Below are 18,341 nucleotides of genomic sequence, written 5' to 3'. Positions count from 1 at the left end.
AGAATGAGACCCTCCTATGAGGCCTTTAGAATTGGTGCTTTACCTCTCCTGTCCAGCAGGTGGCGCTGGCCAGCCTGCAGCTCCCCCACCAGTGTAAGGAGGTGTGCCGGTTTGAGTGTATTGTGTCCCCCAAATGCCATTATCTTTGTGGTCTTGTGTGGGGCAGAAGTTTTGGTGTTGGTTAGATTTGCTTGGAGTGTGCCCCACCCAGCTGTGGGAAATAATTTTGATGAGATGTTCCCATGGAGGCTTGGCCCCACCCATTCGGGGTGGGCCTTGATCGGTGGAGCTACATAAATGAGCTGACTCAAAGAGGAAAGAGAGTGCAGCTGGGAGTGATGTTTTGAAGAGGAGCAAGCTTGCTAGAGAGGAACGTCCTGGGAGAAAGCCGTTTTGAGGCCGGAGCTTTGGAGCAGATGCCAGCTGCCTTCCTAGCTAACAGAGGTTTTCCGGAGGCCATTGGCCATCCTCCGGTGAGGGTACCCGATTGCTGATGTGTTGCCTTGGACGCTTTGTGGCCTTAAGACTGTAACTGTGTAGCGAAATAAATCCCCGTTTTATAAAAGCCAATCCATCTCTGGTGTTTTGCATTCTGCAGCATTAGCAAACTAGGACAGGAGGTATGGAGCCTTTAGTTCTCCTGGTGACTCTGATCCTGTTAGGGGCGTGGCTGACTGAAGCCAGAATCTGAATTCAAGCCCCTGGGGTCTGAATTCCCAGAAGGAGGACTGCCAGTTGAGCTGGACCTCCCTCCACTCTCCCAGTCCTCAGAACTCCAGCTGTCTCTCAGGGGCACTATTCCCTTCTCCTCTCTCCTCTTTGGGGCCTCTCCAGGTAGATTCCTTGGTCAGCCTGAGTTGCCAATTAAAGACGGGGGTGGAGGCCTTCAGTAGTGAATACGGAATTCAAAGACACTGTGGGTACTCTGTCTCCCTCAAGCCCAGCCTAGTCCCTCAACCTGGGCTTTCCGATAGAAAATAACCACATTTATTACTTTTAGATTGAAAAAAAAAAAAAAGTAGAAAAGAAATCAAGAAAAAGAAAAAAGGAAAAAAAAAAAAAAAAAAAAAAGAGTCTCTTTTAAAAGTCTTTCCCCAGCCTGGAAGTTTTGTCAGTGTCAGAATAGAGCATTTAAAGATATGCTTTGGGCTACTGTCTGATAATTACTCTCCAACCGCTTCAGTTCCACCCCTGCCGGGGGCTACTGAAATGCAAAAAGACAAAGGATCAGTGAGAAGCCAGAAGGGACAAAATGTAGGGGGAAAAAAATGGCTTTTTTGGAGTCTGGGAATGGGTGCCCACTTTTATGTGCCCCTACTTCTAGGAGCCCAGCCCTTCTTTGGCACCCCAGCTCCCAAAGTTAGTTAATTAATTTGTTAATTAATTCTGCAGTTGAGGTTGGGTTGAGCCTCCCTTCTTGCCCTCAGCAGATGGCTGTTTTTTGTTTTTTTTTCCCCCCCTTTCAGGGAGCTGGCAGCAAGACAGTCTGTAAAGTCTGGGGGGGAGGGGTGCCAGACCCCTGGTCTGGGGAACTTACAGTGTTCGCTGCGATCTCAGCCTGTCCTCCAATTCCAAACTTGTGTCCAATGTGTGAGTGGTTACTGAAGACCCCCAAAACACTGTTTCATATAGTTCTTGGGTAATTGCTAGCTGCTCTAGGGGAGAGACGAAATTCTGCTCCTCACCACTCCACCATCTTGCCCCGCCCCCTCCCTCATTTTTGAAGGACAGTTTTGCTGGATATAAGATTCTTGGTTGGCAGTTTTTCTCTTTTAGTATCTTAACTATATCAGAACACTGCCTTCTTGCCTCCATGTGAGAAATCCACACATAGTCTTATCAAGCTTCCCTTGTATATGATGGATCACTTTTTTCCTGCTGCTTTCAGGATTCTCTTTGTCTTTGACGTTTGATAATCTGATTATTAAGTGTCTTGGAATAGGTCTATTTACATCTATTCTGTTTGAGATACTCTGTGCTTCTTGGATCTGTAATTTTATGTCTTTCATAAGAGATGGGAAATTTCCAGTCATTAATTCTTCCATTATTGCTTCTGCCCCCTTTCCCTTCTTTTCCCCTTCTGGGACACCCATGACACATACATTCATGCACTTCACATTGCCACTCAATTTCCTGAGACGTTGCTCGTATTTTTCCATTCCTTTCCCCATCTGTTCTTTTGTGTGTAGGATTTCAGGTGTCTTGTTCTCCGGTTCCTGAATGTTTTCTTCTTCCTCTTGACATCTGCTGTTGCAAGTCTCCATTGTGTTTTTCATCTCTTGTGTTGTGCCTTTCATTTCCATAAGTTATGCCAGTTGATTTTCAAACTTTTGAGTTCTTCCTTATGTTTGCCCAATGTTTTCTTTGTATCCTTCATCTCTTTTGCCATATATTCCCTAAACTCATTGAATTGATTTAGGATTAGTTGTTTCAATTCCTGAATCTCAAGTGAAGTGTAAGTGAAGTGTAAGTTTGTTTCTTTGACTGGGCCATATCTTTGTTTTTCCTAGTGTGATCTGTAGCGTTTTGTTCTCTAGGCATCCCAAATTTTCACAGACCAGAACGGGCTCAGGTCTCAGAAGTGGGCTATGTTCAGTATCAGGTTTCCCTGAGGGTGTGTTTAGGAAGATTGATGACTTTCCTGTGAGGCCTCTAGCTTCCGTGCTTTTCCTAACCTGCCCAGCAGGTGGCATCTGTCAGCCTGTTGCTCCCCACTGGTGTAAAAAGGTGTGGTCCCTTTAATTCTCAGTTTAAGTTGTTTCTGGTTTGATTGCTTTCCCCCAGGCCCTGGGGTCTGAGTTCTGAAGGGAGGGCAGTCACTTGAGTTGGGCCCCACCTCACTCCTCTTAGGGAAGATACACTCCCTAGGGAGTTTTCTTCTACACTTGAATTACTCCTTTGTCTCTCTGACTCTGTTAACTCCTCCCCTGCCTGGGATAGAGTGCTGAGAACTGAAAATGCCTGAGGCTTTCTCCACTGAGCCTCACATATTGAGAGAGAAAAAAAGGGGAAAGAAAGCCCCTTTTCAGAGCCAGTCCCCAGCCCCCCAGTTTCACCTGTTTGCCAGAGATAGTACCCAATCTTCTGTGCTCCTTTTCTTAGGACTCAGGCTTTTTCCAGCATTCTAAGCACAGCTGTCTCCCTCTGTATTTCTTTTTTTTTTTTTTATCAGCCCCACCTCCTCTCCACTGCGAGCACCTCATGATATTTTTCTGCTTGTTAGCAGTTTGTCTGTGTTTGTAGCTTATATTCAGCAGCCCACATGTGTTAATTAAAACCCCAGTTGGAGTTAGGTTGAGCTATATTTGCTTGCGCCCATCAAATACTGCTTCTTTCTCCCACAGCAAGGTTTTGCAGCTCAGCCTGCCATAGGGGGAGGGACCTCATGGTACAGTTCCACAGTTTTTACTTATGGCTTTTATGCTGTGATTTTAGCCATTCCACCCATAGTCACAGTTGTCCCCCAGCAGTTGTTCTGGACTATCTACTAGTTGTTCCTGGTGATTTACTAGTTGTTCTAGAGGACTAACTAAATTCCACACCTCTCTATACTGCCATCTAGCCTCATGTCTAGTTTCTTCATTTTTAATTGTGGAAATATATATACAACAGAAACTTTCCAATCTCAATCCCACTCCCAAGCATACCATTCAGTAGCATTAACCACATTTACAATGTTGTGCCATCCTCACCATCTGTTAACATAACTTTCTCATCACACCTAACAGAAACCCTCACGCATTATTCATAACACCCTAAATCTAAAACAATCTCATTTGGTTTGACATTAATTTTGATAGCATACAGAAACTATGTTTCTGTACCCTTACACTGACCCACCTTTATTTTTTCTTCTAACAAATTACATATTTATACATGAGTCCAACACCACAGATTTATTATTAATTTTCATGCATTTGCATTTTTTATCCTGAAAGAAGTTACAAGTGGAGTTACAAACCAAAAATACAATAAATGCTGGTATTTATATTTACTCATCTTGCTACTTTTACAAAATCTCATTTCTTCATGCAGTTTCAATCTATTGTTTAGTGTTCATTCCTTTCAACTGTCAGAACTCCCTTGAGCATTTCTTGTAGGGCTCATCTAGTAGTAACAAACTCCCTCAGCTTTTCTTTATCTGTGACTGTCTTAATCTCTCCCTCATTTTTGAAAGACAGTTTTCCCAGATACAGAATTGTTGGTTGTCAAGTTTTTGCTTTTAGCACTTTAACTATGTCTCTCTCTTCCTTCTTGCTTCATCCATGTTTTCCAATGAGAAATCACTGTTTAGTTGTTTGAGACTTCCCTGTAAGTGATGCATTTCTTCTTTCCTGTGAGTTTCAGGATTCTCTATTTTCAACATTCAAAAGTTTGACTGTAATACGTCCTGGTGCGTATCTAATTGAGTTTATTTTGTTTGTAATTATTGAGTGTCCTGGATGTGTATATTCATGTCTTTCCATTAATTTGGGGATTTTTCAGCCATTGTATCTTTGAATATTCTATCTGGCTCTTTCTTTTTTCTCCTTCTAGGACTCCCACAATATATATATATATTAGTAAACTTGATGGTATCCCATAGCTTTCTCAGGCTCTGTTCACTTTTCTTCATTGTTTTTCTTTTTGTTCTTCAGTGAGTGATTTCAATTGGCTTACCCTCAAGTTCACTGCTTATTTCGTCTTCCAGCTCCAATCTTTTGTTGAACCCATCTAGTAACTATAGTCTTCAGCTCTGTTTGATTTCGTTTCATAATATCCATACATTTATTCACATTCTCTCTGTGTTCATTGCTCATTATTCTGTCTTCAGTTCTTTGTCCATATTTTCCTTTAGTAATTTGAGCATACTTAGGATCTTTTATTTTTTTAAGACTGATATGCTCCAGGTCTTGTCCTCCTTGTTGATGGTTTCAAATGCTTTAATCTTCTCATTTGTACAGGCCATTGGTTCCTGTGTCTTTGTGCACTTTGTAATCTTTTGTTGCAACTTGGACACTTGAATATTTTAATGCATTATCACTGGAATTTAGATTCTGAGATATCTGCTACTTAATAGTGTATCCAGCTGATAGTATGACAGAGATTTCCATGAATTCCAGGAATTAACAAAAACCTAAATAAATTAAAAAAAAAAAGACAAAAACAGGTCTGTGCAGATTGGCTTGTATGATTGCTGTTTCAGAGCCTAGTTGTCCTAATAAGAGTTAGAGATTAGGCCAAGGCAAAAGTATAAGGTTCTTCCCAGTCTTTACTGCACATATGTCTTGTCCTGGGCAAGATTATGATTCTGTTTAACAGTCACTATTGTGTATAATGATTTCTAAATACTGATACTTAAATCATTTCTTCCTCAAAACAGTGGTATGAGGTGAAACAAATTCTCTCCAAGAAGTCAAGTTGCTGAAACTGATTCACAACTTCCTGTACAACCCCAATATTCTAAAGCTAGTCTATCACCTTTAAGGATTCATTACTCACTTGTCAAATATAATTGAAGAAAATATTATCTCAGTAAATTCTACATATTTGTATTGGTTGTATTTCAATTTAATATTATTGAACACTTGTTTACTGATGAATAAGAAGCGTAACATTATGCAGTTAAAATGTAAAGCACATTAGAGGCAAATTCAAAATGAAAATATGAAGTATTGGTAATTGCTATCTATTTTCACATGTATTGCATGTCACAGATATTCTAAATGCAAATACTAAAAAAAAAGTTTTTGTTCATGTACTTACTCTAGTAGAGTCGGAACTGTACATCTTGGTAGTTAATACATCTAATAAGAACACCACATAAACTGACATAAATTCCATTTCTGGTAAATGACATAAACAGCTATCAGTTCTAGAGGCTGGGAATTTATACCTTTGCTTTAAATAAGCAATATTCTCCCTCAAGATGAAATCTAGCTAAAAAAGGGTAATCACTTTCATTGTGGTACATCTACTACACATGGCAGGTGCCTAAGATATTACATTTGTTTCATTTTGAAATAATTATGATTCAGAATTTTGGGCTCTTAAAAGTTTAAAATAATGTTTTTCAATTTGAAGAAACATTAAACTCTAAAAGTGTATAATAGATTGGTAACAGGAATATCTATGTTCTAGTTTGCTAATGCTGCCAGAATGCAAAACACCAGAGATGGATTGGCTTTTATAAAAGGAGGTTTATTTGGTTACACAGTTACAGCCTTAAGCCCATAAAGTGTCCAAGGTAAAAATAGGGTACCTTCACTGGAGGATGGCCAATGGTGTCCGGAAAACCTCTGTTAGCTGGGAAGGCACGTGGCTGGCATCTGCTCCCAAGTTCTGGTTTCAAAATGGCTTTCTCCCAGGACATTCCTCTCTAGGCTGCAGATCCTCAAAAATTTCACTCTTAGTCACACTTGGGGTATTTGTCCTCTCTTAGCTTCTCTGGAGCAAGACTCTGCTTTCAATGGCCATCTTCAAACTGTCTCTCATCTGCAGTTCTTCAAAGTGTCCCTCTTGGCTGTAGCTCCTCTTTAAAATGTCATTCACAGCAGCACTGAGTTCTTTCTGTTTGTCAGCTCATTTATATGGCTCTAGTAAATTAATTTAGACCCACCCTGAATGGGTAGGGTAACACCTCCATGGAAATTATCCAGTCAGAGTCATCACCCACAGTTGGGTGGGGCACATCTCCATGGAAACACTCAGAGAATTACAATCTAATTAACACTGATAGGTCTGCCCACACAAGATTACATCAAAAATAATGGCATTTGGGGGGACATAATACCTTCAAACTGGTACAATGTAATTAATATTTTGTAAAGCTATTAATTACCTTTATCACTAAATGTTAACTATAAATTTTAAAATTTGTTTCCTGATACATTTCTTTTAGTTAGGCAAGGTACATTTTATAGAAGGATGCCTTCAACCAGAAGTTATAATGCTTTTATCATATCATCGAGGAAACACTTTGAAAATCCATCACAGGTTCTAAGAACTTTAGGGCAGAAAGTGACCTGTAGGATCATCTGGTCAAAACAACTACTCCAATGCAGGAGCTCCTAGGATGAAAAATCTCTGACGTGTGATTGTAATTTTGAGAGGTTCTATCCTTAATCTAAGATGCTTACATCAACTTAAAGTACCTCCAGTTTTCCCATCCTTATAGTCAGAACTAAAGCATAGAATTTAAGTGAACCAATTACATGCACACTCAATAGAAAACCAATCTATATGATAATCTGAGCCATTGCTTCTACAGATACAAACTGACTACATAATACAGACTGCAAAAATCTACATTCAGAATTCTGCTTATTTTAATAAAATGCCTGACAAAAGAAAACTCTCAGTTGTGTGCTTATTTTCTACCAAAACTTATAAAGAACTCACCTTGACTTGGTTGAGAAAGAAAAAAAGTAGCCTATTCTATACTTTGAGTTATTGTAAATTTTTAATGCCCATTAGCCTCTACAAACAAGTCAATAATATTCTCATATACATACTTGAAAACAAATACTAGCATACCACAAATCTTCAACCAAAACAGACTCACCAGTTTTTGATTAGCTTAAATCACTTAAATTTTTCCAAAGAATAAGCAAGGTTTTATTAAAATGTCATCACTCCATTACTATTCTTGAATCCAGTATCTTTGGTATCCCTCTCCTTGGCATATCAATTCCATATAGCTCAGTATTTCAACATGCAACTGAGTAGCTGATAATGAAAGTTACAGAGCACTTAAACCTAATTAGAACTGTTTGAAATTTTTCACACTTTCAATAAAACCAACGAACATAAATCTTGCCTAGTGTCATTTTTCAGCATCTTGATTTTCCCAATAAAATATTTAAGCTGTTGTGTAAAATGAGAACAGAAATAGAAAAAATAAATAAATAAGTTAAGTGATTAGCTTACTTACCAACTTGGCTACAAGAGTGAATCTGCTACAAAGATTTAAACATACTGTTATTGGTACATTGCAGCTATTCTGCAAGGGATTTCAGGTACTATGAGTATTGGTAAATATGGTATATAAATATAAAACTTCCTGAAAACTTCAGAGAGTGGGTAGTCATATCTATTATTTTAATAGTTAGTGTTGACATCTGAACACAATGCTTATCTTCTTTAAAATTTAAAAGAAAGTAAAAATGATTTTAACATTAGATGTCAATAAATAGTACATGGAATGGTCAGAAAACATAGTACCACTCTTTTTTTAAAAAATGTATTCTATATCAAGGTTATAGAGGACATGACATTTTAAAAAATAAATAATCCAAATGACTCTTTAAAACCTTATTTTAAAATCTCATTTTACAGAAATATTACCTTTGACAAAACTGACAGGAATCTTAATAGAAAGAATAGTACAAATTATTTTAATACAGTAACTTTTATGTAATATAAGTCCTAAGACATTTTATTTGTCAATATTTATATATGACTAAGGAGCATTAATCAGTTAGTTACCTCTTAGGATGTGAAAAGAAATCTATCTGCTAATTTGAGATGGTTCACACTATTGGTTGGTCAGTTAAGCAATAGATGTCAAAAACTTAGTAGGCAGCAAAGTCATAGCAGGGGTACATTAACAAGGTGATAATGGACAGAAATGCCATCCTTACTATGCTGCTGAAACATGTGTTTAATAGCTTTGACTTCCAATAGATATATTTTTAGTTCAAGCTATGAGCAGAAAGAAAACACCAGTCCACAACAATGGGGCATTTCAAAAATAGGTCTCATAAAATATACTAGATTCTGGATTTAGTCTCTGCCAACTAGGTTCAGGCAGTAAAGGAAAACACAGTTGATATGTTTAATCATTTACTCATTACTTCAGCAAGGTGTGTTCCTGTCACAGGTCATGCATTGAGGTACAGATGAATCTAAAGGAATTTACAATCTACTAGGGGCTAGAGACATACACCACTGGTATGCTGGTAAACCAGCTCTCAAAAACCACACAGCTGTTGTCTTGAAGATTTGCCAATTTCCATGGTGTAAACACTCTTACCATGGCTGACATCAAGCTACCAACAGTTTATCATGATCACAAAACTCCTGAATATTTAACAATCAGCTCTCTTGCACCAACAGAAGTTAATTCCAGCACTCTAAAACTAATAACTTCAAATATTTGCAAGTAAACAACAATAAGTGCTATCCCAGGGGTATATTAAAATGCTGTGGTTAAACTGGTTTAATGAAATTCAATTAATTTCAACAAATATTTTTTGTTATTCTATTAGATCGGTAAGACATAGACCCCATCTTGTGAAAGAGCATGCAGGCTGACAGAGGAGCTAAAAAATTATACAAATCAGTGTAGTATGAGGCACAACATCACTTTGTGGCATATGAGGGCAGAATCAAGAGGAAAGGAGACATTACATTCACATAGGACAGAGGATTAGGTAAGGTTTCCTGAAGAACATACCAGCTAAGTGTGGTCTTCTTGAAATATATAGATGGGGCTTTGAAAAGCATGAGGGGAAAAGGTCAAGTTAAAGGAGAAGAGATGAAGGAACAATATGAACAAAGATTCAGAACCTTTTTAAAAACTGTGGTATTGAATTGCAACCCAGTAGCCTTGATTCTTGAAGACAACTGTTTAAGTATATAGCTTACATGGTATGACCGTGTGATTGTGAAAACCTTTAGCCAGTGTATGAACAGATGAATAGAAAAATGGGGACAAAAATTAAAAGAATAATGGGGGAATGGAGGGATGGGATGTTTTGGGTGTTCTTTTTTACTTCAATTTTTATTCTTATTTTTATTTTTTTGGAGTAATGAAAATGTTTAAACATTGGTTATGGTGATGAATGCAAAACTGTATGATGATATTGTGGACAACTATACACTTTGGGTGATTGTATGGTATGTGCATATATTTCAATAAAAAACAAAATCTTCCAATTTGGAGATGAAAATGTAGGGAAACATATTCAAGTTTCTTAGACTTTACACCCAAAGCATGAGCAACAAAAGAAAAAAAAAAAAAGATAAATGGGAACTCCTCAAAATCGAATGCAAATAAAAAAAGACAATGGATATTTTACACCTACTAGAATGGCCACTAATAAACAGGAAACAACAAGTGTTGCAGAGACTGCAGAGGAATTAGAACACTTACTCGCAGCTGGTGGGAATGTAAACTGGTACAGCTGCTATGGAGGATGGTTTGGCAGTTCCTCAGGAGGCTAAGTATAGAGTTACCTTATGACTCAGCAATCCCGCTACTTGAGATATACCCAGAAGATCTGAAAGCAGGGACACAAACAGACATTTGCACACCGATGTTCACAGTAGCATTATTTATAATTGCCAAAAGATGGAAACAATCCAAGTGTCCATCAACAGACGAGTGGATAAAGAAAATGTGGGATATACTTACGATGGAATATTATTCAGCAATAAGAAGGAACGAAGTTCTAAAGCATTTGACAACATGGATGAACCTTGAGGACATTATGCTAAGTGAAATAAGTCAGACACAAAAGGACAAATAATGTATGATCTCAATTATATGAACTAATATGTAAACTCATAGATATAAAATCTAGAATATATGTTACTAGGATACAAAATGAGGCTCAAGAATGGGGAATGGTTGCTTAATATGTGCAGAATGTTTAACTAGGTTGAACTTAAACATTTGGAAATGGACAGAGGTGACGGTAGCACGTTATTGTGGGAATAATTAGCAGTGCTAAATGGTGTGTGAATGTGGTGAAAAGACGTTTAGAGTCACGAATGCCACTAGAAGGAAAGTTGGAGGTTAAAAATGAGAATGTGTAACAGTGAATCTTGTGGTGGACAATGTTCATGATTAATGGTACAAATATAAAAAAAAAGTTCTTTCATGAACTAATGCAAAGGTATGATACTATTATAGGTTAAAAATGTACCTATTGAGAACTATAGACTATATTAATGGTAATATTTTAATATTCTTTCATCAACACTAACAAATGTACCACAGCAATACTATGGGTCAATAATAGGGCAGGATGAGGGGTTTTGGAGGATTTGTGTTTCTTTTTTTGATTTTTTATTTTCTGGAGTGATGAAAATGTTCTAGAATTGATCATGGGGATGTATGCACAACCAGGTGATGATGCTGTGAGCCAGTGATTATACACTTTGGATGGTTTGTATGATGTGTGAATATCTCAATAAAATTGCATTAAAAATAGCATGGCATATTCAGAGACAAGTAAACAACCTCATTTTGTAAAATCTCAGGTGCATGGAGAAAAGAATAACAACTAACTCCTATAACAGTATTTTAGAGCTAATAAAGTTGTGTCACCTATATTGTCTCACTTTTATTCTCATGATTAAATATTACCTGTCAAGCAAATAATACTACCATCATGCTAAACAGATGAGAAAAGAGTCTATGTAGTGAGACAGAAGGAAGGTGAGGTAAGCTAGAATTACAGGGCAGACAATGTTAACTAGGTTAAAGATTTAGGAAACGGAGTCATGGAAGGAAATATAAATCATACAGGAGGAAAAAAGCAATGATTTCATTGTAGATCCTCAGGTACCACTCACTTATATTCTGCATCAGTACTTCCACATATGTAGGAAGGAGAATTGACCAAAAAGTCATAAGTTCCCACCAAGACCATTGATTGCTTAACTCTAAGAGGCACCATTTTCAACCTGCATGGCCATGTGTAGCAGGCATGATACTAGTAGATGCTATAAGCATCACATGAACTAAGGCAGAGGCAGGGGAGTTGAAAAGCATAAAACACTAACCCTATATGATGTTTCCTCCTCCTTCTCAGAGAAGTTGATATCAACTTTCAAGGTCAACAAACAGAGTATCACTGTCTAGAATAGCCTCCACAAAAATTCACTCAAATTACTATGAAGTAAAACCTATTCCTTTTTTAATGCATCTTTATTGTAAATAGAGTTGATAGATGATAATTTCCCCACATAATTTTTTCTAAAAGAATGCCTTTTCTATAGAAAGTATTCATTCCATGCTCAAATACACACCTACTACATTCACACTAACAGAATAATACTGAAGAAAGCACTACAATAAAATTAGTCACAGAATCTCTGTGATGATTATGTAATAAGTACACTTTGGTACCATCTCTGCCAATGTTATCACCATGTAGCAAATTTGGTATTAATCTCCTTAGAATGTTAGTTTAGTTATGCAATAGACTAGCCACCAAACAAAAACAAAAAAGAATTTTTTTACCTTTTAAAGAATTTTTAAAAATGCTTAATATAACAATGTGGTTCCCCCAAACTCTTCAATGCTTAATAATATCAAAATCAAGAAAAACTCTTATGCTACTAAGCTTTTTTTGTTTTGTTTTGTTTTATCTTCATTGGAAGGGAAGAACACCTAATCACTTTGAGTTCTGTAAATTCCTGACAAACTGATAAATTGAAGCTTGATATTCTTACATACTTTACCTGGATCGCATCATTCCACATCATTCCTGGTTCTTTAATCTTCATTTCTGGTACAATTATTCCATTTGTAAATGTCTTGTAAGTTCACAGTTCTCCATATCTTTTTAAAATTATTAAAATTATTTTATTTTTAATTATATAAATTGTAACTGTATAGAAAAATTATAAAACATACAGCATTCCTAAATACCCCCCCATTGTTGACACTTTGCATTAGCATGGCAACTTTGTACAACTGATTAAAGAATATTAAAATTGTACTATTAACTATAGTCTATAATTAACATTAACTATATTTTCCTCATTTACCACTGTTCCAGTTTGCTAATGCTGCCATTATGCAAAATACCAGAAATGATTGGCTTTTATAAAGGGGGTTTATTTGGTTACACAGTTACAGTCTTAAGGCCATAAAGTGTCCAATGTAAGGCATGAACAATAGGCACCTTCACTGGAGAAAGGCAATTGGCATCTGGAAAACCTCTGTTAGCTGGGAAGTCATGTGGCTGGCGCCTCCTTGCTCCTAGGTTGAGTTTCAAAGTGGTGTTCTCCAGAATGTTCTGTATCAGCTTCTCAGGGCAAACTCTTGGCTAGTATCTCCAACGCATCAGCAAAACTTTGCTTTCAATGGCCATCTTCAAAATGTCTCTGTAAGTTGCAATAGCGAGGTCACTCTGTCTGAGCTTCTTATACAGGACTCTGGTGATTCAGTAAAGAGCCACCCTGAATGGGCGGGGCCCACATTTCCATGGAAATTATCCAATCAGACGTTTCACTCACCGTTGATTGAGTCACATCTCCATGCAAACTATTAATCAAAGGATTCCAACCAAATCAACACTAATACGACTGCCCCCACAAGATTTCATCAAAGAACATGGCATTCTGGGGTACATAATACATCCAAACCGGCACAACCACCCTACTATTAACACCTTGCATTACTGTTGTACATTTGTTATCATTCATGAAAGAACATTTTTATACATTTACTATTAATTACAGCACATCATTTACAATAGGGTTCACCGTGTTATAGTCTTTTAATTTCTAATTTAGTAGCATACGTATGTCCTAAAATTTCTACTATTAACCACATTCATATAAATAAATAGGTGCTGTTAATTCCATGTACAATAATGTGCTACCATCATCACTATACATTCTTGATGGATTGCCCCTTTTATTAATAGATAATGTCCTTCTTTGTCTCTTATAATGGCTTTTGACTTAACATCTATTTCGTCCATTATTAGTACAGCTACTCCAGCAGGTGTTTTTTTTTGTTACTATTTGCATGGAATATCTTTTTCCATCCTTTCACTTTCAACCTATTTGTGTCTTGGGGTCTATAATGGTATGTCAGCCATTATTTCCTCAAATACTCTTCCCACCCCTCTTGTTTTACAGGAGATTTCTTATAAACAACATACAGATGGATCATGCTTTTTTTATCCATTCTGCCAATCTGTATCTTTTTATTGGGGAGTTTATATGCATTGACATTCAGTGTTATTACTGTAAAGGCAGTCATTACTTCATCAGCCATTTTGCCCTTTGGTTTTATATGCCATATGTTTTTTTGTCTCTCTTTTCCTTTATTGCAACCTCTTTTTCTGTAGAGTTGATCTTTTGCGATGTTTCTAACTGACCCCTTTCTCATTTCTGTTTCCGTATATTTTTAAAATATGTTCTTTCCAGTTACTCTGGGGTTTATATTACACAACCTGCATCTATAATCTACTAATTTGAAAAGAACCAATTTAGCTTCAATAACATAGTTCTGACTCTTATAGGAATTAAAGAGTAGGTTTGCACTTAACCTTTTGGTTACCCTTACTAAAGATCTTTCTTTTTTCACACTACTACAAGCCACTCTCTCCTGCCTTATGCTTTCAATCTACAGAACTCCCTTTAGTAATTCTAATAGGGCAGATCTTTTGTTGATGAACTCTCAGTTTCTGTTTATCTGTGAATATTTTAAACTCTCCCTCATTTTTGAAGGACAGTTTTGCCAGATAAAGAATTTGGGGCTGCAGTTTTTCTCTTTCAGTACCTTAAATATATAATACCACTGCCTTCTTGCCTACATGGTTTCTGATGAGCAATCAGCACTTAGTCTTATTGAGGATCCCTTGTATACTATGGATTGTTCTTTTCTTGCTACTTTCAGAATTCTTTTTTGTCTTTGGCATTTGACATTCTGATTAGCATGTGCCTCAGAGTAGGTCTATTAGGATTTATTCTGTTTGCTTCTTGGACATATATGTCTTTCATAAGAGTAAGGAAATTTTCAGCCATTATTGCCTCAAATACTCTTCCCACCCCTTTTTCCTACTCTTCTCCTTCTGGGACACCCATTAGGTATATGTTTGTGTGCTTCATGATGTCACTCAAATCCCTGAGACACTGCTAATTTTTTTCTATTATTTTCTCTATTGGTTCTTCCAACTGTATGATTTTGACTGTGCTGCCTTGTAATTCACTGATTCTTTCTTCTGCCTGTCCAAATCTTCTGTTGTATGCCTGTAGTATATTTTTAGTCTCTATTACATGCCTTTGAATCCCATAATTTATGTTATATTCCTTTTTATACTTTCAAATTGTTCTTTATGTTCACATTGTCTTCTTGATATCCTTTAGCTCTATATCCATATATTCCTTCATTTCCTTGAATTGATTTAGGCAATTTGTTTGAACTTGCTTGATTAGTTGTTCCAAATTCTTGTCTTCTCTGAAGTTTTACTTTATTCCCTTGACTGAGCCATATCTTCCTGTTTTTTAGTGTGCCTTGTAAATTTTTTGCTGGTTTCTGGGCATCTGGTTATCTTGATGAATTAACTGTGAAGGTCACTTTCTCTCTCTTCTCTGTGGTTTTATTGTTGATTGGCTTCCTTTTAAGGCTCTTCTTTGACGCTTGACCTGGATATGTGAGGGGTTCTAACTTGCTGCTGTGAGTGGCTCTACAGTCTGCATCTGCAGCTGGAAGGACCCAGGCCATGCTGCCTCTGTGTGACTCCCAAGCTGCATGGGACTGAGGGGGTGGGGTACAGACTGACAGGTTCGGGACTGAAATTTTCTACCTGTTCTGGGAGATTATTTTTCTTTTTCTTCGATTCAGCATTTATGGAGTCCTTCTCCAGTCTCTCTCATCCTCCAGAGTTCTAAGCAAGTGGTATTTGTCCTTTTATTAGCTGATTCTCAGGGGAGATTTTGTCAGTGGATGTCTTATGTCACCATATTGATGATGACCTCTCCATATCTTTTTTTTAGTTCTTTTTTTATTTTTAAGTGTACAATATGGAGGTTTTTAGTATATTCTCAAGATTGTGCAACTACCATTACAAACTAATTCCTGAACATTTTCATCATCCCTGTACCCATGAACAGTCACTCTACATTCCTCTTCTATAGCCCCAGCAAAGCACCTCTGGAAACCATTAATCCATGTTTTGTAACTGTAGATACGCCTGTTCTGTCCATTTCATATATATGAAATCATACAATGCCTAATATCACATACCCACCATCAGGTGTCACAGACCTAAAAATGCCCTCTATTTCTGTTCATTGGTCCCCTTCCTGAACCAATGGCATCTTTTTACTGTCTCTATAGTTCTGCATTTTCAAAATGTCATATAGAGGCGGGGCAAGATGGCAGACTGGTGAGCTGTATGTTTTAGTTACTCCTCCAGGAAAGTAGGTAAAAAGCCAGGAACTGCGTGGACTGGACACCACAGAGCAATCTGTCTTTGGGCATACTTCATACAACACTCATGAAAACGTGGAACTGCTGAGATCAGCGAAATCTGTAAGTTTTTGCGGCCAGGGGACCCGCGCCCCTCCCTGCCAGGCTCAGTCCCGGGGGAGGAGGGGCTGTCAGCTCCAGGAAGGAGAAGGGAGAATTGCAGTGGCTGCTCTCATCGGAAACTCATTCTACTGATTCAAACTCCAACCATAGATAGACTGAGGCCAGACACCAGAGACTCTGAGAGCAGCCAGCCCAGCAGAGAGGAGACGGGCATAGAAGGAAAACAACAAGAGAAGCTCCAAAGTAAAAGCAGAGGATTTTTGGAGTTCTGGTGAACACAGAAAGGGGAAGGGCGGAGATCAGGCCTTGAGGCGCATATGCAAATCCCGAAGCAAGGCTGATCTCTCTGCCCAGGGCACCTTTCCTTAATGGCCCTGGTTGCTTTGTCTATTAGCATTTCAATAACCCATTAGATCTCTGAGGAGGGCCGTTTTTTTTTTTTTTTTTTTTTTTTTTTTTTTAAATCCTTTTTGCTTTTTCTAAAACAATTACTCTAAGAAGCTCAATACAGAAAGCTTCAAAGAATTGAAATTTGGGCACGTCAAGTCAAGAGCAGAACTAAGAGAGCTCTGAGACAAAAGGCAATAATCCAGTGGCTGAGAAAATTCACTAAACAACACAACTTCCCAAGAAAAGGGGGGTGTCCGCTCACAGCCACCATCCTGGTGGACAGGAAACACTCCTGCCCATCGCCAGCCCCATAGCCCAGAGCTGCCCCAGACAACCCAGTGTGACGGAAGTGCTTCAAATAACAGGCACACACCACAAAACTGGGCGTGGACATTAGCCTTCCCTGCAACCTCAGCTGAATGTCCCAGAGCTGGGAAGGGGGAGCAGTGTGAATTAACAGAGCCCCATTCAGCCATCATTTGAGCAGACTGGGAGCCTCCCAACACAGCCCAGCAGCCCAGAACTGCCCTGGGGGGACGGCACTCACCTGTGACATAGCACAGTCATCCCTCAACAGAGGACCCGGGGTGCACAGCCTGGAAGAGGGGCCCACTTGCAAGTCTCAGGAGCCATACGCCAATACCAAAGACTTGTGGGTCAGTGGCAGAGACAAACTGTGGCAGGACTGAACTGAAGGATTAGACTATTGCAGTAGCTTTAAAACTCTAGGATCATCAGGGAGATTTGATTGTTAGGGCCACCCCCCCTCCCCGACTGCCCAGAAACACGCCCCACATACAGGGCAGGCAACACCAACTACACACGCAAGCTTGGGACACCAATTGGGCCCCACAAGACTCACTCCCCCACTCACCAAAAAGGCTAAGCAGGGGAGATCTGGCTTGTGGAGAACAGGTGGCTCGTGGACGCCACCTGCTGGTTAGTTAGAGAAAGTGTACTCCACGAAGCTGTAGATCTGATAAATTAGAGATAAGGACTTCAACTGGTCTACAAACCCTAAAAGAACCCTATCAAGGACAGCAAATGCCACGAGGCCAAAAACAACAGAAAATTATAAAGCATATGAAAAAACCAGACGATATGGATAACCCAAGCCCAAGCACCCAAATCAAAAGACCAGAAGAGACACACCTAGAGCAGCTACTCAAAGAACTAAAGATGAACAATGAGACCCTAGTACGGGATATGAAGGAAATCAAGAAGACCCTAGAAGAGCATAAAGAAGACATTGCAAGACTAAATAAAAAAATGGATGATCTTATGGAAATTAAAGAAACTGTTGACCAAATTAAAAAGATTCTGGACACTCATAGTACAAGACTAGAGGAAGTTGAACAACGAATCAGTGACCTGGAAGATGACAGAATGGAAAATGAAAGCATAAAAGAAAGAATGGGGAAAAAAATTGAAAAACTCGAAATGGACCTCAGGGATATGATAGATAATATGAAACGTCCGAATATAAGACTCATTGGTGTCCCAGAAGGGGAAGAAAAGGGTAAAGGTCTAGGAAGAGTATTCAAAGAAATTGTTGGGGAAAACTTCCCAAATCTTCTAAACAACATAAATACACAAATCATAAATGCTCAGCGAACTCCAAATAGAATAAATCCAAAAAAACCCACTCCGAGACATATACTGATCACACTGTCAAACATAGAAGAGA

The 18,341-nt window shown here is 38.2% G+C and overlaps 1 protein-coding gene across 1 annotated transcript in view; it reads right to left on the bottom strand.

Annotated features, from left to right (window-relative positions):
- The window catches only part of FAF1 (Fas associated factor 1), a 618,418-nt gene that overhangs the window by 266,407 nt on the left and 333,670 nt on the right, over nt 1-18,341 (bottom strand). The window lies entirely within an intron of this gene.

Source organism: Choloepus didactylus, chromosome 2, assembly GCF_015220235.1.
Source record: "Choloepus didactylus isolate mChoDid1 chromosome 2, mChoDid1.pri, whole genome shotgun sequence".
In the NCBI taxonomy this organism is placed as follows: domain Eukaryota; kingdom Metazoa; phylum Chordata; class Mammalia; order Pilosa; family Megalonychidae; genus Choloepus; species Choloepus didactylus.
Note: the sequence above shows the minus strand (reverse complement) of the source record. Positions and strands in the feature narration are given on the sequence as shown.